The 27,729-nt window shown below is 40.6% G+C and overlaps 1 protein-coding gene across 3 annotated transcripts in view; it reads left to right on the top strand.

The window, feature by feature from the left end:
• LOC126092590 (anoctamin-1-like) overlaps window positions 1–27,729 on the top strand; it is a 266,356-nt gene that overhangs the window by 120,934 nt on the left and 117,693 nt on the right. The gene's annotated exons all lie outside the window — the stretch shown is intronic.

The following is a 27,729-nucleotide window of genomic DNA, read 5'->3' as shown; positions in this document are numbered from 1 at the left end:
TCAAGGTGCAGTAAGGTTCACCACAAGTAATTGTACGCATGGAGGCAAGTATTGTTGTTTGTCCAGTACTTGAAACTAAATCAGGACGCTCGGAAGGTTAAATCTCGTTCCTCCTGAATGCGACGCCAGGACGCTCTGAAGGTCAATTAAATCTTATTCCTCCAGACTACGAGACCAATGTTTTAAATACTGCGCTACCTGCCACGGGCTCGTGAGAGAAAGGCTTCCCTTTGTAGATTCCACTGAATCGCGTCGACCTTGAAATCGGAGACTAGTCTAGATGACTGCAAAAACTGTCGCGCCAAATGCCTATGCGGCAGGAAAGTGAACTTGCTACCGAGCAATATGGGCCATGGGCCTACATATTTTACGAGTGAACATTTTAGAGAACTTTCTCTCCTATAGGCAACGCTATTTCTGCGCCGTAACGTACTTTCCTAACTACATTGGAGAACTATCAAAAAGAATACATTAATGAAAGGGCGTTTATTACAATTTAACAGTGAAACTGTTCACGAGAGTTAGAAAATATGCTAATCGTGAAGACTAATGCCTCTGGAGTACGGCTGGTCCGAAACTGTGCCCCTTTTTGGCGAAAAGTTCCGGTGCAAACGTCAGCAAGTTTAACTTCAACGTGCCATTTATCAGAGCTCTCGAATGCTTATCAGAAAGTACTTCGCTTCGTAAAAGAAGTTCCTATTATGCTACAGTTATTGGTCATACAAAATAATACTTTGCATGCGTGTTATTACTAGGCAGAAACATTGTTTGGACTTGAATCGTTTGCGAAATAATAAAAATTTCTATGTTGAAAGGGTCGCTTAATACGTAACTGGAGAAATTCAGATTCTTATGGGTAGAAAAGCGGTCATATGTTGGTAGACTGGCAGTCAGAGTGGTTGCACGTAAACTGCTGTGATGCATATTCAGCCAGCTTTTATTGCCAGTGATAGTTATGGCAGGATCTGTTTACGTCTTTGATTGATTTCAAGGCCGCGAGGCTTCACTGGATCTCACCAAGGCAAGCATCTGTCGCTGGTGGGAATTTCGCGACTAAGGATGCAGTGACTGTGTGTAAAAACTGAAACTGGTTTTCCTCTGGATTAATTTCGATTTAGGCAATTCATGGGTGCCTTTTTTCTTGCAGTGTGCTCATTTCTTGGCAGCTGACCATAAAAAGGTGGAGCATTTTAAAGTTTTTGCGGAAACTTTCTTTAATGTTGGCGCTTCTGGGGGAATTTCTTAATATCATTACCGTATAAAAACTGTTAAGTAACTATTTCGATTAATCACGTTTAATCAATGTTTTTATGGTGTACGTGATGTGAATGCTAACTTTCTTTTGTTCAATCTAGGGCTATAGACATCGGATAGAGTGGATGGTGCGAAATCGGCTTGAAAATAGCTTGTAATGGCTCCTCCAAAACAGTGCTTGGTAGATAGCGCAGAGTAATCACCAACAGGAGAAAGAGCAAAACAGTAATGCTGACCTCCTCTCCATACGAAAATGATTTGGAAATTGAAGAAAAAGCCAGGATTCTGAAATGAGAAACTCAAAACGAAAACTTTTTACAGGGGAGACAAAAGTGTCAAGCTGTAACGAAGGCGAAGTAGCAGAAAACGACAGCTGGAAAGATTAGACTACTCGAAATAAATAAAATTGAGACAACAAAATTCTTTAGACTTCATCAGGTGAAAATCCAGACGAAGCATGCGTATTTTGGAATGGGCTTTATTCAGATTCCTTATCACAGGAGGGATGGATCCAGTGTGTATCTCATGAACAATGTTCCAGTGCTGAGGAAAAAGAGAACTGCTTCGTCTATGATATCTGTTGTTAATGAAGTGTGTATTCGATTTTTTACTCGGAGGAGTTGAGAACTTTGCCTGTACTAGTGAGATATTTTGAATTACTGTTCTTGATTAAAAACGAGTTTTGATAGTGAAACAAAATTTGTCGTATCCCTTGATAATATATTTAAGGATTGCTTTGTTTTCTGATATTTTTGTACTACAGAATAAACCATTTTTCTTTTGCTACCCAGTTTCAACCAATGGGTGGGATAAAAACAGTTTTTTTGTACCGAACTAGGTTCATTATTTTTTTATGCTGCACTGGTTTATTTTATGCTTAAACCAGACTAGTATCTTGTTGCTGAATACATAAGAGATCTGAATAACTTTAATTTTGCAAACTTATTGATCCCTGAAAATAATTTATGTGAATTGAGTTACCCCACTTTCCCCAACTTAAACAATAACACGGCTGATGTCCTTCGTCCTTGATCATACGAGCTAGCGTTACGACTGATGACCCCGATCTCGATGAGATATCTAACGATAACCTACCTCTCTTGGATGACTGTGGTATTGTCGACGTGGAAGATGGCTTACATTTTGATTTGAGTGGGGTTGTTATCGATTTCTACTGAATTATGTTTCAGTGCTTCAGGCATGATTGTTCTAACCGACCCCAACCTCGCGTCCATTACAGCAGTCGAGCCATAAATACTTAATCTTCAGAAATCATAAATAACTTACGTAAATGTTATCACTAGAGCTAGGAAATTTTGATGCTCATTCTAAATATCTTTAATTTTAAAATAAATATAAATGACCTATCACGTAAAGTAGACTTCAAATGAACACTCGTTAATGCTTTTGGTTGCAGCTTTATTCATTATGGCGCTTACATCGTTTTTCTTCTTCCACACTGTAAGGAAGAAAACATTAGTTCCAACTGCACGGCGAGTGTTGTTACCTGCTGCTAAATAGGTCGCGCCAATTATCTCCTCGTCGCACTATGAACAGAGGCAGTTTGAGGTTCGGTGCGTCACTGACAGTGTCGTGTGCAGCCTGTGGCGTTCTCGAATCTGTGTTAGTTTCCTTCAAGATGCCAAAGCAAAAAGTTAACTCAGGGAGAGTGTATGACATCATTGAACAGTATAGTAGTGACGAAAATCAATGCGGCGGATCGGTGTCGAAATGTAACGCATGCGATACCGCGACTCACGAAGGACAACGGCCTCGCAAGCAGCGTATGAAAAGCGGAAAACAGGTCGTGAATAAGAAACTGCAACGTGGCAAAAGAGAGGTGAGATTGATGACTCTTTGTAATCTTAAAGACGTGAAATCATTTTTTAACGTCACATTCGAAGCTTAAACAATCACATCGTCAAGTCGCATAGGAAAGATCCACCGGGAGGTTTGTTACCCGATGAGAGAACCAGAAGGAAATTTTACTTCCACCCTCTGTATCTAACCGTAGAACGTAGAAAGATTAGTAACAGTGCAGTGAACTGTGCCCAGAACTAACCTGCTGACTGGCGGAAGAAATATTGTAGCAGTATTTTTGGATGAAAAAAAAAGAACATGTCAGATGTTTTTCTCCCCCTGATATCGCCACTGATCAGTGTCTGGTCTAGAATATAAAGTTAATAGAACGTGCTCTTCATTCACAGGTTCTTCTAAAACATGAGGAACACAGACATGATTGTTGTTTCATAAAGATTAAAATATAATGGACCATGTGCTTCTATTCGTATGATCTGTGGTGTTTTCTTCATACATAAACTTAATTTTACGTTGTTCCTATGTATTCCTCATAATATTTTGGCCATTCTCTTTTAATTAACCAATACATGTTTTAACCGTTTAACACACGACCTACGTCTTTCGCACATTTACATACCCAGGACCCACTGGACCCATTATGTCTAATAGGAGATTTTAAATGAAAGCAAATATTTTGTGAATGTTATCATACACGAATATTTGGAGGTTTCTCAGTATAATATGACATCTTGATATCATTTGTAATAGTTTAATTAAATTAAAAACAGTATATTTTCAATCCTGAATAATTTTCTTTGAATAAGTTACGTTATGGAAAGTAAAACATAAGCCACCAATATTTTCACAAACTGTTCCCAAATCATTTATGGTGTTGGCTAAATGGTTCAAATGGCTCTGAGCACTATGGGACTTAACATCTGAGGTCATCAGTCCCCTAGAACTTAGAACTACTTCAACCTAACTAACCTAAGGACATCACACATATCCAGGCCCGAGGCAGGATTCGAACCTGCGCGGTTCCAGACTGAAGCGCCTAGAACCGCTCGGCCACAGTGGCCGGCATTTATGGTGTTGACAAAGAACAAATTACTAAGCAAATAAGCATCACATTCATTTTTGCTGTTGTTGCACACCACACTGCTATGGTCCTTCGACACGTTTTGTGTACTTACAGCACGCAGACTTTATTTTTCTGTTCTTTGAAGCAGGATGCAACGAAGACTCTCTCTTCTGCAGATAAGCCACTGTGCTGTTGCTATTCATACTGCTGTTTTGTGTTTGAGGGGTAGTAATAAACTTCTCCTTACTAAGGTATATGAATTTCTGTACAAAGGGATTTTAGAAGGTCTTTCGATCATAAATGGTTGGATCAACTCATTGAAAAGTGCCTTAATGAAAATTTTCTTTCTTGCAAAAGCTGTTTGTGATACGTGGGCTGTTGCGTTGCGTGAAGAATAAAGAATTTTAGAGTGCAAACATATATTATTTTTCACCAGATAGCTGTGGACGAGACTTTAGTTTGTCTTTTGCATGTATGAATGTGCACTAGCTGATCCATAACATCTGCACCACTCTTCGTTTGGTTATAAAATTTCACTGCCTCAGGCTTCCGTTTTGGCTGTTGTTCATGTGTAGTTGTCGTGGTGCGTGGTACTTAGGATTCTTTGGCGAAAAGCTAACCCACAGTTTCGCTCGTAAAAGTAGACAGACTTGAGTTGGTTTGCTACTAGTTGGCTTCATCTCTTGTAGAGTTCCTCTTTTATTCATCGCCATTGTTCTTAAAAACGTTAGGTTTGTGCTCACGAGATCTCCTGTCAGTGGTACACTTGTAGACAGTTATCTGCTGGAACACTTCTGGTTATACAAACAATATTGCCTGCAAGGTTCTTCGCTGTTAGGCCCAAACTTTCCTGGTGTGGCTCACTTGGTTCTCGTTCTGTATACACAGTACCACCAAAGTATAACCAGTTTCAGCTTTACAGATCCAGAATATGTTCATTCCATATCTTCCAGGCTTATTTGATATATTTTGCACAAATCCACAACAGCTCCTAAACGGAACTAGTTGTTTGTCCACCATAACATTTTAGGTATCATTACTTTCCTGCACACTCCTGTAAAAATTTATCGTACATAGTATATAGCAGCAAGCTCATCAGTATGTAATCTAGCTTCTCTAGTCATCAAATATAGTGAATCTTCTTATTGCGTCTGACTGACTCATGGGCATTGTAGCTCTGTATAATGGAATGAAATAATTTCTCAGAAAAGCTAGCTTATTGGAGCATCCCAGCATTCATTTGCTCCAGTATGAAGCAAAATTTCTCAGAAGGCGAACATTTCTTCTCTAGTTAATGCCAGTTTATTTTTCTTGGCTCACAAACTTTTCTTGCCTCCAGGTTTGTGCATCTCACAATTTCATCATCCTTCACCACCACTGTTAGCTTGTTCTTCATCCAGAGACTTACATGCCGCTGTCTGAAGAACAACTTAATGGTTTTCATCAGAAGCGGCACTTACCTCTGAAAGGAAACCGTGATCTACAGCAACCTATTGAGAGTAACAACTGATTTCTAAATTTGTCCTCTTTCCTGCTCCAATTGCTAGTTGTAGGTTCCAACACGGTATATGAAAAATAATGAAATAGTAACTCAAGTACTCTCTTTTCTGTGTACTGTAGGGATATAACTGCTGATCTTTTTATTGTTACAAAATACACTTAACTTACTTCCAAATGAGTATCGAATGTAAAACAGAACACTGCTGTACAGCAAAGAACAACAACAAGCATTTTTTTACTGCATCACACACTGGTAACCAGGTGCTGTAATATTTCGCTCTATTACACAAAACAGGAGTACGCTGTCGAACAGTTGAACAGAGTTGCATCTTGTAGCAAAGTATTTTCTGGAATCACAACAATGCGTGTGTGTGCCAGTAATGTATTCTCTGAATTCCAACAAAATGTAATTGAGTACAAACCAATCTAATTTAATGACACTACAACGTAAGCCATAAGTTCCATTGGACCAAAGTTAAGTAAATGTGCGGTATAAAGAAGAAAGAAGTGACACTTAAAACTAATGACACTTGTCAATGTGTTGTGGAATATTGCAGTAAAACGTAGCTGATGAGTGGGGGTTCAATTTTATGTCTTTCATACAGCAACTAAAGGTTATAATTCTGGGTCCGCTGGACCCAGGGTATGCTTACTAAAGTTGAGGAAGGTCTGAAAATCGCTTGCTATTACACTACAATAGTATTAAGAGATAATGTATATACTACCAAAGCAGTCTTAGAGTTGACGTGGTTTTATATTTACGTCAGTTGAGGGCAATGACCTGATGGATAGCAAAACAAATGAGGTTAAAATGGCCTGAAGAAATTTAAATAATCTGAATTGAGTTTTTAAAATTCTGATGGTACATTTGAAAATAGAAGGTTGCAGTCAATGCGTACTGTCAGTTTTGATTTATGGCAGTGAGAAATGGACGTTTAATGCAAAAACTTTTGATGGTGGCGGTTGTGGTTGTCGCAAATACTCCTGATATCAAACCACATGACGCGTGATTACGCTGTTGATGCACATTCCTTCTTAACATTGTTACTCCAAGTAAAGTTCTGCTAGTTAACCTGTAGGCCAGCTTTCGCGGTCTGTAGCAATCTTGTGAGACTTCATACAGTTCAGCTTAAGTTGTCTCTGTTATTTAAAAGGCTTTGGCGTCGCTCGACGTACTTGGGACAGCCACTACTTGTTATTTTTTTGAAACTGTTGTTTCTGTTCAGTCGTAAGACATCTGTGGACTCGCGCTTTTTAGGGAAGCTGCACCCGAGAGTAAATTATAGGCTAAAATATTCTTCGTCTTTTGTTGGGTCAAATTTCAGTCGCTTTCTATGACTTTTCACATCGTCAGAATCAAGTGAAAGGCGAGTCTTCCAATGTGGTGATCATTTGTAAGCAACAGTTGGTCTGTGATAGACCGACGTACGTTAGGTGACGTAATTCTTAAGATACTGCAACTATAGTAGTCAGTCCATTCGTGCAGTTCTAGTACATTGCGCAGAACACCAGCAGCATAAGTAATTACATTTAGACGGATCAGCAGGTATAAAACTTCTGTAAAAATCTTGTACCATACTTCGACCTATTCGGATTCTGTCACATAGGCTGTTCTCGTAGCAGTGTGAGACAACTTTAAGGTACACGGAAGCGGTCTCTCGACGCTGAAGAGGATTCAGAGAAATAAGCATAGTTGTTTCCTTTCCCCCATCGCATATATCGATTTTTCTTTCTTTTTTTAATTGGCGATTGGCGTATGTACAATACAGCCAGCACCATGTTACGTAGGTGGCACATTCACTGATTAAAAAGATTGTGGAAGAACTTATGGATCACACAACAGCGATAATAATCGCAAAATCACAGGGTAACTGACCTCAAATACGGTTATTTTGAATTATTGAGGAAAGATAGAGAGTAGAGTGAAATAAATTGCTGCTTAGCAAGAATCGACATAATCACTGGCGGCATATTCAGATTCCATGACTTCTGAATGCCGCAGTGACGTACGTCGTCCAAGCATACGTCAATTATTGGTAATACAAGGTCAACATTAGTAGTGCTGACAATCAGTTGCACGTGACAGAGGAAATAATCGAAAGCTGGAGCTCATTCTAAACTCTGACGCTCGAAGACGGCAAAGAATATTTTGTCTACGGACATCGTCGCAAGAAACTTCATTTCCCTAGAGTGATGGTTTCTTCGAACGTAACCGTCTCTCAACTGTGGCAGAACAGTCTGTAATGCACAGTCAGGCACTTTTCACAACTACGTACTAAAGTAAAGTTTCTTGAATTTTGCTTAGTAATTGCCAACATGAACATGTTTGTAAGTTACGTCGTCATGGACGGAAATTCTGGTATCACGTGATCCCAAATGTCACAGTTCCTATCAACCAACGGATAATAATGTCGGGAACCAATGAATGCACTACCAGTGAGCCGTAAAAGGGCTAATAAAAATTTTCCTTGCAAATTTCATACACAGAGTGGAGTGTACATTCAATGCCTAGCACTTTCGCGCTTATAAATCCCTTTTCCAAGGGCCAGTCTGCCGCAGCTGACCTCTCGTTCATTATCGACCAGTCTCTGGGCGACTGCAGCGACGTAGGACATGCGTACACTTCATCCGGAGAGTAGTTTGTGCCTAACACCGAAAGTAAGCAATCTGACTTGTTGAATTGTCAGGATGTTAACACTTTTCCCGCAGTCTTAAATAAGGAATATATCAAAAGTACAATGACGAAGGCGAAGAATCATACTTTAACATTAGAGTGACAGTGACGGACCCAAAACTGAAGTAGAAAATGTCGAATCAAAACACCCTCAGACGTCTAAATTTCCAGTTATTATATTTGAGCAATCACTTGCAGCGCTATATTACGCCATCTTCATGCCTCTGTCTAAGGACAACATTGGTAACAGTGTGAAATACATAACAAAAGGGGCGGTGTAAGTACTTAGTACTGCATACAGTGTAACACATTGCATTGTAACACATAACAATACCAAATTGTCCAGGGAGTAACATTAACGTTAAAGATAAACTAAGGAATAAAATGAGAGAACAGTTGCACACTGTATTAATTTAAATTAGGAAACAAAATACATACACCATATAATCGTAAAAAAGAACATACAGAAAGGTCAATAGTGCACGTTATGCATAGATAATCACGGTGTATTGCTAATGTCAATAACCCCTAAAACATCTGGAGTAAAATAAAACATAAAACCACTTGCTGAAGATCAAACTCACGTTAACTATCTGTATCACTATGTTCGATGTACTAATAACTAATAAAACAAGAATGTTAAGTTACATCAATGCAAAAGATGCCACCTATTTAATAAAAACATTTTTAATGAGTCAAACAGCGAGTCTAATGTAATACACCGTAATGAAATCCCACCAAGCAGTAAGTACTGAAATTTATGTAAATCGTCGTAAGCAGCATTATCATGAAAGTGGAAAGTCTGTTGGCAGGTAAGCGTGTGGGCTGGATGATACACCAAACCATAAACTATGAGAAGTCTACATTTATTGGCACTGTGATATTATTGTTGTGAGTTCTCCCCTCATTACATTGTTTTGATGAAACATGACGGCTGTTCGTTTCCACGCGTCTACACCATTTTTATTTGACATGGGTATTTTCAGAGTGTTCACCTGTACCTCTAATGCCCGATAATACCCGACATAGTGTTCTACTGTATCCTTGAATCCATATTCTCACTTAACTACCTACTCATAAAGGTACCAACTGACATATTACACATTGTGTAGTATACCTTGACTAGGGTGCCATCCGTCCCGATATATGTGGACCGTCACGGTTACGGACCTACTTGTGTCAAGACCCAGTTTTGTCCCGATTTTGCAAAATACTGTGACGAGCTTAGCTCAAATACGAAGTAACGCCATCTGTTAGCATGTAAATGCAGCCTCAGTTTTATTTATCTTTACAAGTTATTGTTGAGAAGGTCGTTTCACAGATGACGTTGCATGTTGCGTAGTCTGTGTCGGCGATGCAAGCATATTCTAGATCTAGCGTCATCATTCGAGAAAATACCAGATTTTTCCAGTAATAAGGGGCTGGAACTATTTAAACACCGCCATGCGGAAGAATCGGGCAGTTCCCATTTGAATAGCGATCTGATAAGACGATTCATTCTATACGTAGTACGAACTGCGAGCTCAAGTTAGTAATGTTTCATAGTGGTTACTGCGGATGTATACTTTGATGTTGATGTCCATCATCAGATTCTTCTATCTCACTCAAAAAGAAAGATGGCTGTCGTTAATGTCCGTAGTTGGGAGAATTCTTCAGCTTTGGATTCCATTAAAACAGTTTGACGCCAAAGACAGGCCACCTAAAATAATTTCAGAATTTTTTCAGTAGTCTAATCAGTGAAACTTACTTCATGTTTCTGCAGTCCAACTTGGCTCTGATGGAAAAAAAAAAGTGTGAAGAAGAATAAAGTCTCGATAATTGAAATAAGAAATATATTAATCGACACTCAAAGAAATGTGAATGAAAAAACTGCCCGTTTTATTAGCATGCAAACAAAAATGAATTTCAACAAATTAAAAAATGAGAAACCTAACAAAGAAATAATTAGATTTCTAAATTTAAGGAAGATACAATGGCTTTCTGTATTATAGCATTTGATTACTAGGAGAAGTGGGCTGTTTCTTTTAATAAATATCAAGTATTTGGTTGAATAAAGCTATCTGGAACCACAGATTGTTTGACGGTTGAAAACACAATTATATATCTGTCTAAAAATGGTGTGAAGGTTTCAAGCGACAATTGTTTTCAGGAATATGAGTATCTAAAGGGCTTTCTAGAAACTAAGCATGACTTGGAAGAATGGATGTCTAAACACTGCATCGAAGAAAGGCGGACTTACATTCTTAAGGAAACCGAAAATCCTGAACGCAAATCCCAAATGCTAAAATTATGCAAGTGTTTATTTTCTATTCCCGCATACAATGTCACTGTGGAAAGAGTATTTTCGCTGATGTCGGCCAGTGGACTGATGAAAGAAATCACCTGCTACCAGCTGATCTGCATGGAATTTTATAATTACGGAAAAAGGATAAAAGACTTGCTGAAAAAGGTGAAACCTCCCGAAAAATACGCTGCACCAACTACTTCTGTCGCAGTAAGTCCCATGTAATTGTGTTCTAAATAAAAAGTAATTATATTAAATAAATTTTACGTCAATTCTGCACCCCCATCTCAGTGTCCCAACGAGGTCCCAGATAGATGTGGCAACCGTAACCCTCATACATCTTTTTTGGTTGTTCTGGTCTTGGGTCATACTTTCGTTTGCCTTATCCTGCTTAAGGGCTACATGCCCTTGGTTGTTCCGATGAAAATGTCTTCTTAGTGTACTACGTATTTATTGCAGTACTCTTCTTTAGACTTACATCATAGTTTATTGTTTGGTATATCGCCCAGCCACACGTTTGGCTACCACCAAACTTCTCACTTTCATGTTAATGACGGTTATGATTTTTTCCTTACATTTCAATATTTACTGCTTAGTGGGAATTCGTTACGGTATATTACATTAGATTCACAGTTTGGTTCATTAAAATGTTTTTATTAAATAGGTGGCACCTAATGAGTCTATGAGTGACAGATTGCTTTGATGTTACTTTATATTCTTGTTTTATTAGTAGATCGAATATGGTGATACAGATAGTGAGTCTGACCCCCAGCAAGTGGTCTTACTATTGTATGACAACACAAATAAATACCGTACTATCAGTTTGCACTCATCAGTTTATGACTGCGATTGTTTTGCTCCAGATGTTTCACGGACATTGACATTAGCATTACACCGTGGTTATCTATTCATAACATGTGGCCGGCCGGTGTGGCCGTGCGGTTCTAGGCGCTTCAGTCTGGAACCGCGTGACCGCTACGGTCGCAGGTTCGAATCCTGCCTCGGGCATGGATGTGTGTGATGTCCTTAGGTTAGTTAGGTTTAAGTAGTTCTAATTCTAGGGGACTGATGACCACAGATGTTAAGTCCCATAATGGTCAGAGCCATTTGAACCATTTTCATAACATACAATATTGACGGCGGTTAATATTGTTCTTTTTTACGATTACAAATTGGTATTATTAATTGTTACAATGTACTGTATTACCACTGCATATAATACTTACACCGCCCCATTTTGTTATGTTTCAAACTGTTCCATTGCTGTCTTTACACAGCGGTCTGAAGATGACCAAACGTATCGCTGAAACTGGTTGTACAAATAAAATAACTGGAAATTTAGACGTTGGAAGGTGTTTTGATTCGACATTTTATATTGAACAGCCGTGAAACTGCTATAGTTCCTAAGACTAAGCATGGCTTTTGTGTTGGTCAAAGATGGATTGTGTGAAAATCGGATTAGAAGAAATTGGAAGAATTTGAAATGCGGTGCAATCGAAGGATTTACATAAACACTTACAAAGAGTGTAAGGACTATTAGAAAGAACTAGAGAGAAAAACACACATGAGAAACTCCAACCAGAAGAGGAGTTAAGTTAGTGAATTATCAGCTTCGGCATTGACTTATTGATGGAAGAGAAAGTAGGAGGGCCTGTGGGAACTGAAAGGCGAGCGGACAGATAAGGATTAGTATACGAAAAAGATATTCTGGAGTATATAGAGCACAATAATAAAACAAATGGACATCCCCTGACAATGGGTCAACATGGGTGCCGGGTCAAACATCGGACCAGCCTGCTTCTGAGAGCGCCTGAGCTGACACGAAGCATTGCGAGTTGAGCGACGCGATAAGCGACTAACATAAAAGGACGGCTGAGGACTTTTGGATATATCGTCTGATCTGATCTGTCCTGTCAATCAGGTACGTAAACTCATGTGTGGTGTACACAACTAAACGAAGAGATACGCCGTGAAACATAGATTTAGGACACTTAAGGCTGGCAATATCAGAACCTTAATCGTGCAAATCTTGACTAAATTCCGTCTATACCCAGTCCCTTAAGTTATCCATGTTCCCCCGTCGATTAATATTATTTTCCAGCTGTGGTATGAGTATAGTTGCTGTTTATTTAAATGGGCATGTCATATAATTGCCTAATGGTAGGTAAATAACCTGAATTTGTTTTTCCTTTGTATCACTCTGTTAATTTCATGGTGTAAGGACCTTTACGGGTCTTCAGTTTCAAAGCCACGGTGAATTTGAAGTGTAGGAGAATCCAGCAGGTTTGCTTAGCATTACTCACTTAACTCATTTTTCTGACGTGAACTTGATACTGGAAGTGAATTCTCTCTCCGTAGGCGGATTCACATCGTGCTTCTGTGGCTTTGCATGTGTTTTAATTCCGATACACTATAGAAATCCAGGAATGTTTGCATCTGTCTTTTTTATTTTTTTGTAAAAATGTTGAATAAAGACCTTCGAGGCACGAAGAAAAGAAAAAGCGCTCGGATATGGTGTTTCAGTGAAAACGGTCAAGCTGGAGAAAAAGTAGTACAAAAAGAACATACAACATTGTTTACAGAATGCCTGCAGAGGAAGAAAATTCACCAAAACGAATAACAAGGCCATAGACATCTAATGTGCTCCACAAGAAATGAAACAACCATGGCACAAACTAAAGACCTTGACTATGAAGATCTAGAGTTGTAGGAACTTAACGATGAGGTCATTAGGCCATATATTCGCATTAACGTAGTTAAAAACAAATACCTTAAGAAGAGTGTGGGAGTGATTAAAATAATTTTAAGTTATGAAGTGAAGTGTCAGCATGAGGAAGCACACAGCTCGGAGGTCCTTTTCGACAGGACTTTGATAAATGGCCATATTTAATTATGTTCACTAACTGCATTTAACCCTAGAACACCAAAGGGGTGAGAATGTTACAGTACTATCAAACCGTCAACTCCATATTTTATTAAAGGAGAGACGTAATTTATTATGTTTATTAGATCTCCAGTGGTATGTTACATACCAAATTAAGTACAAAGTTTCCAGTTTTATACCCTACTGCAATCATATATTTTACAAGAGGGTAGCGATCTAAACTATTCTTCCTTAACGTCAAACACGTCTTTTTGAAAATTAAGCTATGAGACATGGTACTTCTATGTACCGCGCTCAAAGCGATTGCTTCCTACCCCTTACAACGTTTAGTGATTTCAGCGAAACTTCTCCAAAAATACTGCTAAAAATGTGACGGGAGGATAAAAACAATCATGCCGCTTTTTTACTAACACATAACTCGCCGTAAATACTATCCTGGAATGAAATTTGGAAGCTATGTACCAACTGTCGTGAACGAGGGAGCAGAATACACGTACTGGTCAGGGTGAAATTTTAGCTTACACTTGTTTGCAGGTAAATCTGAAAGTTTCTCTTTTTATTAAGTTTTGATTACGGATTCTAGTGAACCTATATACATTGCTGATAAGGGTTGAACTGAAACAGCTCCTGTTGATGAATGTTTCTCGGGTCTCCAGCCGGGTGGTAGCGTTGATATCTCGCGTCGTTTCGGGAAGTGTCATACTACCCATCCTCTGACTTCGCCAGAAGACTGGTAGTATGACACTTCCCGAAACGTCGCGAGATATCAACTCTGCCACCCGGCTGGAGACCCGAGAGACCTTCATCAGAAGTTTACGCTGGGAAAGCTTACAGTCACATATATGAAACAGCTCCTGTCTCTCCGCAGCTGTGTGTGCTCTGTAGTCGAACTTCATGACAGATATAACAATTTGCCAAATAGGGCTCGAACCCCCGCCGTTACATTTCGTGGCCAATGATTTTACCTGCTGTGCTATCAAGGCACGATTCACGCCCTGCCTTCACAACTTCAGTTCACTGCTCTTGTCAGAGAAAGTCTAAAGTTTAGGTGCGAGTGTCGCTCCGTCACACAATTTTAATGTCAGAAAGATTCACTATAGCGCACACTCCGATGCATCGTAAAAGATACGTTCTGGAAACAATCCCTAGCCTTGACTAAACCATTTCCACACAATATCGTATCATCCGGGATTGCTTGTCCAGGAAGAAAGGCAGAAGAGCGTGTGAGAAGCTTGGTTTTAGATGCAGCTCGTTATTTGGATGTAGATTGTGAAGTTTATGACAGTAAAAATTATATAACTATTACTCCATATTATCCCACAATACTAATTAACATTAAAAATGGACGTAAAGTTGTATGATTTGTATCTGTTCTGGGCAGCGTGTGTAACAACGCTATAAAAAGTTTGCTGCAACTGTTGCAGTATCACGAGTCAACTGCTGAAGATGCGTAACAATTATGTAAAAAATTACAAGAAACATGTAACGAAAAGCATGCATTTTTTTTTGTAACTGAAGTCCGGCCAAACAGTCTGAACACGGAGAAAGTTGCGTTCCTCCATTTACTAAATATTATCTGGCAAGCGAAATTTTGATTTTTGAGATGACAGGTTATTAAATGAGTTTTACTTACCTTGTCTTTCATAAAATGTAGTAATATTAAAGTATTATCAGGTGTTCCTCAGTTTACGTGTGAGTTTGTCCCAGAAGTATTCCATTCACAAATTAATAATGGCTGAAAGATTGCATTGTTGAATAGGAATATGTTTGGTTGGTGTGGTGACGGGTGCTGTGCAGTTTCGATAATCCATGCACGTCCACTGAAACCAGGCCACGAAATATCCAGTTTCTAAAAACAAATGGTTCAAATGGCTCTGAGCACTATGCGACTTAACTTCTGAGGTCATCAGTCGCCTAGAACTTAGAACTAATTAAACCTAACTAACCTAAGGACATCACACACACCATGCCCGAGGCGGGATACGAACCTGCGACCGTAGCGGTCGCTGGGCTCCAGACTGTAGTGCCTAGAACCACACGGCCATCCCGGCCGGCTTCTAAAAACACGTCGGCCCCCTTCGCAATTATACAGCAAACAGCCAGTTTCTATGTCCCTCGCTCCAAGCTGCGCCTTAATTAATAGAGGAAATAAATAACAGTGTTTGATTAACTTCTACAGAATTACTTCTGTAATAGATTGAGACGCACTGTGAGTGAAAGCACTCAGTGTTGTTTTGTGTGTGTGTGTTGGGGGGGGGGGGGCGAGAAAGTGTTTATATGTTTAAAAACACAGCGTGATTCAGCTGCCCCTGCCGATCTGCCTATAGGTTTTACGCAATCTGCAGCGCCTTCCAAAATCACGTGCGAGATTTTCAAATTTTTTCGTTCGCTGAGCTCAAACTATTATTCTTTCAGAAAAAATGAACAGGACGTTTTTGTAGGAAATTTAATGTAGTTAAAATTTGTAATGGGATACATTTTCGCTGGAGGCTACGGTTTTCGATTTATTTAGGTAGCTTTTGTACGTCGTTCTTGAATGATTCGAAAACTACGGTCTTTACCGAAAACGTATTCCTGTACAAAATTGAACTGTGTTAAATTTCCTAGAAAAGAGTCCTGTTCATCATTTCTGTTGAACTAACAGTTTACGGAGAGAGAGAGAGAGAGAGAGAGAGAGAGATTCGCGCGTGGTATTTGAAGGGGTTACGGTATGCTAAAACCCATGGGGTAGCATTTCTACTGAACACTCTGTTCGTTGCATATCATCTCTCTCGCAGAGGGCTGTATTTCAGTGACATCACTCTTAAAAGATCCGCTCTGTTAAGAAGCTACGTGTCGGGTTCCATAAACAAGAGCTTGGCTAGATAGGCAGTCGCCTTCTGGCGACTTCCAAGGCTGAAACATTTATTCTCCATTTAATAAAGTCTCCTTCTGACTCTAAATAATTTACAGAGCTCCTTTTTTGCAATAAGCCGAAGCAGTGACGACGATGACGACATGAAGAAGGAACCAAATCCCCGACTGACCATCCTATTTTAGGTTTTCCTTTTAAGGCGAATGTCCGGATGGTTTCTCCGTAAAGAACGCAACCGGTTTCCCTCCTCCTCATCATTTAATCCGGTCTTGTACACAGTTTGTAAAGATTGCATAGGTGACGAGGCATTATGTTTTTATCTTCTTCCGTCCCAGATATTCCCGGTACTTTTGGTCTTTCATATTAACTGGCAAATAATACTTTATTGCAGTGAAAGGTTTGTTTCTTGTCAGTTATAGCTAATGTGAAAGTGTCAGTATAATGCTTGGCTTACGATTAGTAATGTTTCACTCTGGATACGAATAATGTGCGTCCATTCAATGTAAGGAAAACGATAGAAGACGTACGTACTTGTTGGGCACATGCCTAATTTCGTAGCGCTTTCCGGCAGTGCAAGTGTTCAATAAAATTTTGTCATGACCAGAAGAAACTAACGAGCAATGCTGGGTTTCCTAATGTGTCTAGCTGTCATGATGAGTGAAAGACTAAGGTTGATGTGTAGTTGTATTAACAAAGTTACTCACCACTAAGAGGATAGAGGGCAGGTGACACGTAGATCTAATCAGCCTAAACTGGAGGATCCGCAATAACCTCTCAACCGTGTTCTAGTACAACAGCCTGTCTTTATGTGGATGAAAACGCCATGCTGCTTCGTTTTCACGACGTCCCTTCTAAACTGCCGAGACAGCTCGAAAATTGGAAAAACGTAATTTGACAATACCGTCAGGCTGACGTCAAAGTCAGTTGACTGGACAACGATAGTGGAGAGATTCACTCGTGGTTTTATTTGAAAGAACCAGTCTGGCATTCCTAGGAAACATTGCATACTAGAGGACATTGTCTTTCGTGTAGAGACAGTAGCTGTTACTCGGCAGTTGCGTTGCATGTAAGTTCGTCTCTTACTAGCGTCTCAGAGTGTTTCTACAAGTTCCCAAAATGCTCGTCACCAGTAATAACATCAAACCACTCGCTTTTGTGTACGAACAATGGAAAAGAGCATTTAGAACTATCTGCTTATTTCTGGTGGATTACATTGGGAAACCTGCTTCGTGGATCGTAGAGAAGTACAATGATTGCCCTCTAGACCGTGGAGAATCGCGACAAGGTTTTAAATGAAAAGTTATGAGATAACGATATCTGTTCATACCAAACCACGTATTTGCTAGTTTTCCTTCTATCTTTTTCTCCCCTCAGAAATGTATGGAATTCTTCAATCTTTATCCACCTGGTCCTCTAGCTTCCTTTAAATGTGTATGAATGTTAAGTTTCTTAAAAAGTCGAAGTTTCAAGTAATGTTTATCATGATGTGTACTCGCGTGAAAATTCTGGTTCTCTATTTCGGTTTGCCCAGTTAATTGTGTATGTCGTACTCTTCCTGTCTCGAGACGTAAGATGCACGCCAATTATGTTCTTGTTAACCTCGTGACATGATCATATTAGATAAATGAACTTCAGTTACTGTGACATATCGGGTGTGGTCACAATGAACAGTCAAATCTTCATAGCATTCAGTATAATCCTATTTTATGTACAGTATTTGCAGCCCATTCGTGTTTTATTTACGTGAATCAAAAGTGTTTTCATCCATTATTGCGAACCGAATGAAGTGGACATAAGACTATGCTAGTAACTGGTAAATGACTCTACATCCAACAATCTTCTGCACCGGTTAGCACACTTCCTGAGCGTTATCAGTGTTCTTGTCGTAATGGAAAGTTTAAGCTACAACCTTCACAGTTCGCTTTGCATGTAAATATTTACTGCTGCACCAGATGCTGGTGTTCTGAAATGAGAACTTATTTCTAGCGCCATAAGGTATTCTGGGCAAGTGCCAGGGTTTTTTTTTTCCCTTGTGCCTGGGTGCGGAACACAGGCGTCACTTTGTGGTAGAAGGGCCGGGCTCCAAAACGTACTTCACTTGCCGATGTTTCTATTTTCTTTCGCAAGCTTTTGCAGAACCGTTTAATACTTGGTAAATGTCCTCTCTACATCGAAGTCATTTCAATTTACTACTGCAACATCAATGTAGTTCTTTAACGGTCTTAATTCGTGTGATGATTAAGTACCTACTATCATTTACTAAAGCTACCATAGGCAGTTTTCTAGGCCTAAGGATTCACTCAATATCTGTGATAATTCCAAAAACGCGATGCAAATTATTTGCCGAAAAGAAAAAAGTAGGAGAAAATAATGGGGACCGGGTGTAAATAAACTGGAAACTAAACTATTAGTTTTAAATATTTTGCAAGAAAATATCATTTCTAAAGCATTGTAAAATTAAGTTTAAGGCGAAACATCTTCATCCCAGCCGATATATCCTTTCTCGCAGGAGAGTCACTATGCCCATCTTAGGTCGATTGATACAGCAGAGAATGTCATTGCAAAATTCAGTCAGTCTGGTATCGGTTCACACTAGAAGTTACCTTTATGCTGCATTACTAACGGCAGAATGATTTATTGATTGATTGATTCATTCATTCATTCATTCACGAATGTGACATTCTAGGGCATTGCCTATATTGCGAAAAATCAGTATATAGTCATAGCATCGCGAAATTAGCAATCGCAATAAATGTTTAAGTTCACACTGTATTTCTTTAATATCTGTGGTTAAATCTGCACACTGCAGGGAACTGAAACTAGAGGAAAATCACGATACAAACATTTCAGTACCTAAGGCCATCAGTTTTTATTTGCTCCAGAAAAATTTTCAAGTACAAACAATATTTTTAAGATATGTCACTCAACCGTTATGTTCTTTCTTTTGTTTCTATATTTTGTATTTTCTTTTTAGTACCAATAAAACTGCACTATTTGTCTGAATGGGCAGTAAGAAATTTACTTTGGCACAATAAACACGAAAAAAATTTATGGTGTTTATATTCTTGTTTACGATCAAAGCAGACTTCTAATGTTCAGGATCGAAAGACAGCTTTTGAGTGGACGTGATGGCGACGTTCAGTTGGATACGAGAAATCATTTTGTGGCCATGCGGTATTTAAATGCAGTCAGCGCTTAGATGGTCCTGTACAGATGTTTTCGTCACTAGGTAACAACTTTGTACTGCCTGTCACTGAAGTATTCGCACGTACAGTTTAAAAAACAGTTTATTGCTATGTAGGCAGCCTTGGAACAACTCTAGTACCATAAACAAAACAGGATATTACTCTAATAGTAATAAGATCAATGTATAGAATGGATCAAGCCTGGAATGACGCAAAAGGTGTGCACAGTTTGCCAATACTGTTGACTGTCCATGCGTAATTACTTTGTTGAACCAAAACAACCTGCAAGAAATAACGTTTCCAGGCATTCGCTAATTAAATCAGTTCCGAAATATTGTATTGGAAATGTGGCATCGTCCTTGCTGTATACACGTCTGGAGACTCACACACGCCAATATTTCTATTGACATACTGCAATTTCTTCGCGAATGGCAACTTTTAGCTTGACGTGTTCTGCAAGCGTAGACTTTGATTTTCAAACAGCTCCACATAAACAAATAAGAGAGCCGGATCTGGTGAGCGTGGGGACCAAGAAACATTTACAAAAGATGACAAAAGGGTTCAGGAAACATTTTTCAGTGCGTTGTATAGGTTACTGTCTTGAGAATGCTGAATTCGTTCAGTTGGAACTGCACTATTAAGTGCTCAACTGAGACATTGGAAGTTTTAAGAATCAAAATAACCGCATAACATTTGTCAAATAATGCTCCGTGTTCAGTGTTACAACAGCGTCAATTACTGAAAAATCGCTTTTTAAACGATCCTTACATTGAAACTGCGCAAAACTGAAAAATTAGAGCTACGCATCATACTCAGGTAGCCACATTACGGTGCATGGTAGAGGCTATTTTGTGTACTATCATTATTTCTGGTAGGTGTCAGGAAGAGGGCCTTTCTGGGATTATTTCCTAAAAATATGCAAAATGGGGACGCATACCGTGTTTCAAGAATTGTTCCTCCTTTGCTGTTGTTGGTAACAAATGGCTTTGAGCACTATGCGACTTAATTTCAGAGGTCATCAGTCGCCTATAACTTAGAACTAATTAAACCTAACTAACCTAAGGACATCACACACATCCATGCCCGAGGCAGGATTCGAACCTACGACTGTAGCGGTCGCTCGGTTCCAGACTGTAGCGCGTAGAACCGCACGGCCACTCCGGCCGGCTGTCGGTTACAAGCGGATGCGATGCGACTGAATCGCAGCGAAACAATCGATATGTACAGGACCAACTTCGATGTATATCACACGTAGAGGGGCACGCTCAAAAACTCCGTAATATTTTATTTAAAAAAGCAACACACAATATTGAATTTTTTGATCAGCATTAACTATTAATACTATTGGACCAAAACATAATTTACAATTTATTTTACATTTTTCTTCTACCAAGTACTGTTCCAAATGTTCGGTAGTAAGATTGTGTCTTCGATCACTAAGAACATTTTTATAAGCAGAAAAGAACCGTTCTGCTTAAACTGTGGTAACTGGGCAGTATTTGAATTTGGGTGCTATGTTGACACTTATTGTTTATGGTAAAAGTTCTCCCGTCCCACTAATAGAACTATCAATTTGGCACAATGATTCAAAGCCTGCGTTATTCTTTACAGTGTTTTCAAACTTTTCTTTAATTTTTCTTGGGAATAAATCCGGCAATTAGGAGTTCACAAGAATAATTTTATTCATTAATAGATTCATTCATCGTCAAGCCTTGAGTTTCAAGCTTTTAAATACTCGCAGGTATATGGGAAAAATGAGTGCTAATCACAGCAACGTCTTTTTTAATACCGGAATCATTAAATGCTTCCTTGCACTGGCAAACTGCCAAAGCCTCTGCGCTATCGAAGTCGTTTACTACCCCTCTAAAGGCATACAAATGTTCATTGTAAAACACACAGCTTCGACCCACGTACCCCAAGAGTTACCACTGGCTCGGGAGGTAAAGGCACATTTGGTAGTTTTTCTTTGTAGGTTTTGATGCAAACAGGAGCCTTTAGAAACACTTTCTTTGTGGATTAAATCAGTTTATTTACATTCACAAGCGTGGAACGTACTTCTTCAGCAAGGCGATATGCTCAATGAGCAAAGCATGGCACATGAATCAAATTGAGATAAAATACTCGGAGGGCCTTTCCTGCTTTGATCATATAGGGAACAGTATCTGAAATAAACACCCTTGCATCTGCAGAAGATTCTGGAAATATTTTTCTTAAACTCTTTCACAAATCTGGCTATCGTAGAATACTTTACTTTTTCTAGTCCTTTGCAGGCCGCTACATTGGAAGAAAGAGGCTCTTCTTCTAAAGCACCAACAATTAAATATGCAATGTAACGGGTACAAGTGTCTGTAGTTTCGTCAACTGAAGTCCACATAATGCTGTCCTTCTGTTCATTGCGTATTTCTTCCAGAACATTTACGTAAATTGTCGGTATGCAAATTTCATCTGGTATATTTTGATTTAAGCAATATTTGCACAGGAAGCCTTTGAGGATAGGGTTTGTAAGTTTGCAAAGAGGAATATTGCTTGCAGTGATTACTTCGCGTAGATCCATGTTAAACCGACTCTTTTGGTTACCTTTGAACAAATCCCTGCTACTGCAACTAGCTATTGTCAGAAGTTATTGTGGTCCTTTCTTCTGCATTCCTGCGGTATGAAGACTTGTCTTGACATGCTGCTCTATGTGAAACTTTTTTTGGGACCAAATGTTTTCTCACAAACTCAATAATATGAAGCAGTTCCGTCATATGTAAATGTTCCAGGATAGTCAGCTACACACGAAACGTTTCTTTTTTCGGGCGGCATGTCGCGCAACACGTTACACATTACACGTCGTGAACACGTTAAGCTGTGTACAAGTAAACAGAAAGCTAAACAGAAACAATTTACGTGCGACTAAAAGCTTGCGTAGTTTGTTGCCGACGCGTACGGTATGACAGGTAGGGGATTAACAGGGGCCTCGGGCGCAGGAGCATTGACTCTGCCTGCCTGTTTCTGTTCCTCTTCTGTAATGATTTCGCAAGGCAGCGGCCTCTCGGTTAGCAACTGCACGCAGTTCTAGGTCGCGGTCAATCTGTGAGACATCAAAAATAGATCGAGCTAGAGACCGCCCGTCTAAATTTTAATATTGTAAACAAGGAGCGAAAATATGCATCGACACTAGTTTTTATTTAAAACATGCAATAACCGGTGAGCTAAATATGGAAATCTGTATGCAACATTCAGATGCGTATAATTCGGTCTATAGTGATGTCTGTGCTCCTGGAAACGACCGGACATTAACCAGGTCCCATGTAGGAGATAGATAAAGAGAGTGAAAAAGCTTAAAGCCAGAGATAAAGAAAAAGTGTTACAGCGTCTGCTGCGGGAAAAAAAGCCTCTGCTTGAGTATGATCCAGTAGTTGGGCGAATGACAAAAAGAAAGTTTTGCTACTCGCAACATTTCACGATTGGTATTGGTATAAGTTAGTTGCTGGTTTGTGGATGAATTATTGTATTTGCTGGCTCCTGCGATGTCTCCTGCACTTATGCCGAGCTAATCGTTCCTGTAACAAACCAGAGTCGCTATTAGAGTAACCAGTTTGATTGTAAAACCTGCCTCTCATTGTGTTTGGTGTGCAGTGGCTGTTTGCATGGTTGTTTTGTCGGTGTGTGTGCTATTTAGTTACCCAGTTTCACTCATAGGGCGGCAGTGCCAATGGTTGTGCTATATCATAAGGATTTGCCGATATGTTGTCTGCGATGTCAGCTATCGGCGTCAGGTGCTTTCACCTGGAAAAAGTGACTTTTGCCGACTGCTTTTCCAACTATATTTGCTGTTATAGTTCCCCAGGTTCAGAACGAAGTCTTTAGTGCGTGTGTCTGGTATGTGCACAGTCGTGTGGTGAATTTCGTAACTCCTTCGTGAGAGGCTCGGGACTCGATGTGGAAGTCCTTGGGGCTAACGTTGCTTGGGAATTCGTAACACCTTGTTCTGTATCACCATCAGGCTGCACAGGAGTGCTGGGAATGGTATCCCCAGACTGGAGCTACGTGCAATACAGCTGTGGCGTCCCTATTTATAGGGCAGCTGATTTGGTTTTCTCTTTGCACCTGTTACGTCGCTGGCGTACCGCGGACCGTATCAAAACACGTAGCGGGCGCCAGGTATCGAAATGCACTGTAAACAGGGGCCCAAAACCATTAATTTCTCCGGAAGCTGGTGGAATCCAGGTAACGAGCATATGTGCTGCCTCTAGTCCGGAACACTCGAAGAAAAAGGCTGGGCCAATCGTCGAAGTATTACACACAAAGATGAACTCGTCTACCTGGAAACCATCCTCTCCACTCTCCACTCTACACTATAGTAGTCACAGCGGTACGAAAACAGCCTGCTATACATGGAGGTGACACGTCATGGGATATCCCCTAATGTCGTTCGGACCTCGTTTTGCCCGGCTTAGTGCAGCAAATCGATGTGGCATGGACTCAAAGAATCGTTGGAAGCCCCTGCAGAATTATTGAGCCATGCTGCTGCTATAGTCGCCCATAATTACGGAAGTGGTGTCGGTGCAGGAGTTTGTGCCCGAACTGACCTCTCGATTATCTGCAATAAATATTCGCTCGACTTATCCAGAATGTTCTCCAAACCAGTCGCGAACAGTTATTGCCTGGTGACATAATACCCATAATACCGTTTTTTTTTTTTTGGAAACATGACGTCCGTGAATGGCTCCAAACGGTCTCTAAGCAGGTGAATATAATCATTTCCAGTCAACGATCCTTTTAGTTGGACCAGAGGATCCGGTCCATTCCATGCAAAAAAATCTCACACCAGTTTGACAACTTGAGTCCATGGCTCTGTGCGATCTGCGCCACACTTGGACCCTACCATCAGCTCTTACCAACTGAAATCGGGACTCGTGAGACCTGGCCACGGTTTTCCAGTCGTCCAAGGTCCAACCGATATGGTGACGAACCCAGGAGAGGCGCTGCAGGCAATGTCTTGCTGTTGCAGAGGTACTCGCTTCGGTCGTCTGCTGCCATAGCCCATTAACTCCAAATTTCACTGCACTGTCACAACGGATACGTTGATAGTACGGCCCACATCGATTTCTTTGGCTATTTCGTGCGGTGTTGCTCGTCTGTTAGCATAACAACTCTACACAAACGCCGCTGCTCTCGTTCGTCAAAGGAAGGCTGTCGGCCACTGCGTTACTCGAGACGAGCAGTAGTGTCTGAAATTTGGTATTCTCGGCACACTCTCGACACAGTGGATCAGAGAATATTCAATTCTGTAACAATTTCCGAAAATGAATGTCCCGTGCGTGTAGCTCCAACCACCATTCCGCGTTCTCCAACCACCATGCCGCGTTCAAGATCTGTTAATTCCGGTCATGTGACTATAATCCCGTCGGAAACCTTTTCATATTAATCACCTCAGTACAAATGACAGCTCCACCAATGCATTGTCCTTTGATACCTTGTGTACGCGGTACTATCGCCATCTGTATGTGTGCAAACCGCTATCACGTGACTGCCTCAGTGTATTTTTCTTCTTAACCAATACAACTGCGCGTCCGACGGATAGTCATATAGTCTTGTCACACGGGGAAAAATAAAGGTGCGACCTTTAAACATGATGATAGTGTTAGTCTTTATGTACGCATTAACCCTTGGTGTAGACCTTGATTATAGAAGTTTGCATACTGGCTGTTCAGCAAACGTACCACCTCGAAAGTCACAGACATCTACATCTAAATCTATACTTCGCTTGCGATTTGTGGCGGAGGGTACTTTGTGTGCCAACATCACTTACCCATTTTCCTGTTAGCCGCGAATGGTTTGCGGGGAGAAAGATAGCTGGTAACCCCCGCGTAGGCCCGACTCTCTGATTTTATCTTCATGGTCTTAGCACGAGTTGTACGTAGGAGAAAGCAGTAGACTCTTGTAGGACTGTGCTCTCTCGGAACTTTAACGGTAGACCACATCGTGATGCAGAACGCCTCTCTTGCATCGTCTGCCACAGGAGTTGGCTGAGCTTCTCCGTGACGCTTTACGCTTACTAAATGTACCTGTAACGAAACGTGCTGCTGTTCTTTGGAAATTCTCTACTTCTACCATCAGTCCTATCTGGTACGGATCCCATATTAACGAGCAATATTTGAGTATTGGTCAGGGCCCGCATCTCGTGGTCGTGCGGTAGCGTTCTCGCTTCCCACGCCCGGGTTCCCGGGTTCGATTCCCGGCGGGGTCAGGGATTTTCTCTGCCTCGTGATGGCTGGGTGTTGTGTGCTGTCCTTAGGTTAGTTAGGTTTAAGTAGTTCTAAGTTCTAGGGGACTGATGACCATAGATGTTAAGTCCCATAGTGCTCAGAGCCATTTGAACCATTTAGTATTGGTCAGACGAGAGGTTTGCAAGCTACTGCCTTTGTCGATAGACTGTGTTTCCTGGGAATTATTGTTATGTATCTGTCTGGCGTCTGCCTTACTCGCGATTAATTTTATGTCGTCGTTCCACTTCAGATCGCTCCGTACGCATACTGATTGTTGTGCAATTGTGTAATCATACAATAATGGGTATTTCTGTCCACGTATTCGTAATATGTTATGTTTATGTTGAGGGTCAATTGCCACTCCTTGGACCAAGCGTCGATCCTCTGCAGATCTTCCTGCATTTCGGTACGATGGTGTAGCGTTGCGACTTCTCTGTACACAACAGCATCATTGGCGAAAAATCTCACGGAATTTCCAACGTTATCTAAGGGCCATTTATTTATGCTGTCAAAAGTAATGGTCCTATAACACTCCGCTGGGGCTCGCCCGATGTTACTTTTACGTCTGAAAACTTCTCTCCGTTCATTAAAATACTAATCAGTCTTGATCGCAAGGTTTTATTAAAAATTAATAACCACACTCGAAATGGTAGCCGGTTTCACTTTTTTCAGAAATTCTTCAGACCATGTCTCATCAGACGGATGGACGATTGCTAAGCAACTTGTTTCCTAGAAACTCTTCAATCCAGTCACACAGTTGGTCTCGTATGCTCGTATTTTGTTCATTAGCGTCACTGTGGAACTGTATCGAATGCCTTTAGGAAGTCAAGGAACATTTAACTCGGCGTCTGTACGTTCTGCTTTCTGCTCTCGTGGACTAAAAGAGCGATCGTTGTTTTCGGAACTCATGTTGATTCCTTCAGGGCAGATCTTTGGTCTGGAGGAATATCACAGTACGCGAGACTAAAACAAGTTCCAAAATTGTGTTACAGACCAACTTCAGAGATACAGGCCTATAGTTTAGTGCAACTGTTCGACGAATCTTCATTAGGAAAACTTCTCTAGACGCCTACTGAACACTGCTACTAAAAAGTTTTTTTTGCGTACTCTGCTTAGAGTCGAATTGATATCCTATCGGATTGGACTTCCCTCTAGTAAGCTATTTCAGTTGATTTTCTATCCCGCGGTCACTTATTTCGATATATCATTTTGCGACGGTTGAAGGGAGAAACTATGGTGCGATCTTCCTCGACGTCGTAATGGGAATGCCTCCCACGCAGTGATATGTTCAACGGAGAACCGAAGTCACCGGTGTAATGTCAGGTGAACACAGGGTGCGAAGCAATATCAGGCAGCCCAAAGAAGCAGGATGTGTAGTTGTGTCCTGCGAAGAATGATGTGGGGTCTTCACAGCGTCCCGTAACATTGTCATGAGACTTCAGTAGTAAACGCCTGTGACGGTTTTGCCCCCTTACGAGCATACTCTACCACTTTGCCCAATGATGGTTGGGTCTTCGCCTCCTTCCGCGGTGGTCAACATTTCCGCTGCCGTCTGCGTTCGGCATTTTTTTTAAACGGGTTTTAACAGTCGCGGAACCCGCTGGACGGCAGCCTTTGTTATGTTTACAATGTCGTGTGGATGTTAAAAACTGATTGATGACTTTTTCCACTGTCGCCTCGATTAGGTCTTCGAACACCAGGGCCAGAACATCTCACGCGATTCCCGGCTCTTCACGGACAGATGAACTAACACTTCGTGATTCATCATTCGGCTTCTCCAGCGCCATGCTACGGTACTGTGAGGCGGGTATTTCAGTGTATACAATGACTGCAAACGTGACCTTGCAGACGAACGAAAAATTAATTACGTGATTTTATTTCTTCGAGATGATAATTAAATCTTTATGATTACCCCTTGTAATGCTGCCCCTCATCAGATCATTGTCCCTGTCAGCAATC

The sequence above is a fragment of the Schistocerca cancellata genome, chromosome 7 (genome assembly GCF_023864275.1).
Source record: "Schistocerca cancellata isolate TAMUIC-IGC-003103 chromosome 7, iqSchCanc2.1, whole genome shotgun sequence".
Lineage (NCBI taxonomy): Eukaryota > Metazoa > Arthropoda > Insecta > Orthoptera > Acrididae > Schistocerca > Schistocerca cancellata.
The sequence above is the reverse complement of the archived record's forward strand: the minus strand, read 5'-3'. Positions and strand labels throughout refer to the sequence as shown.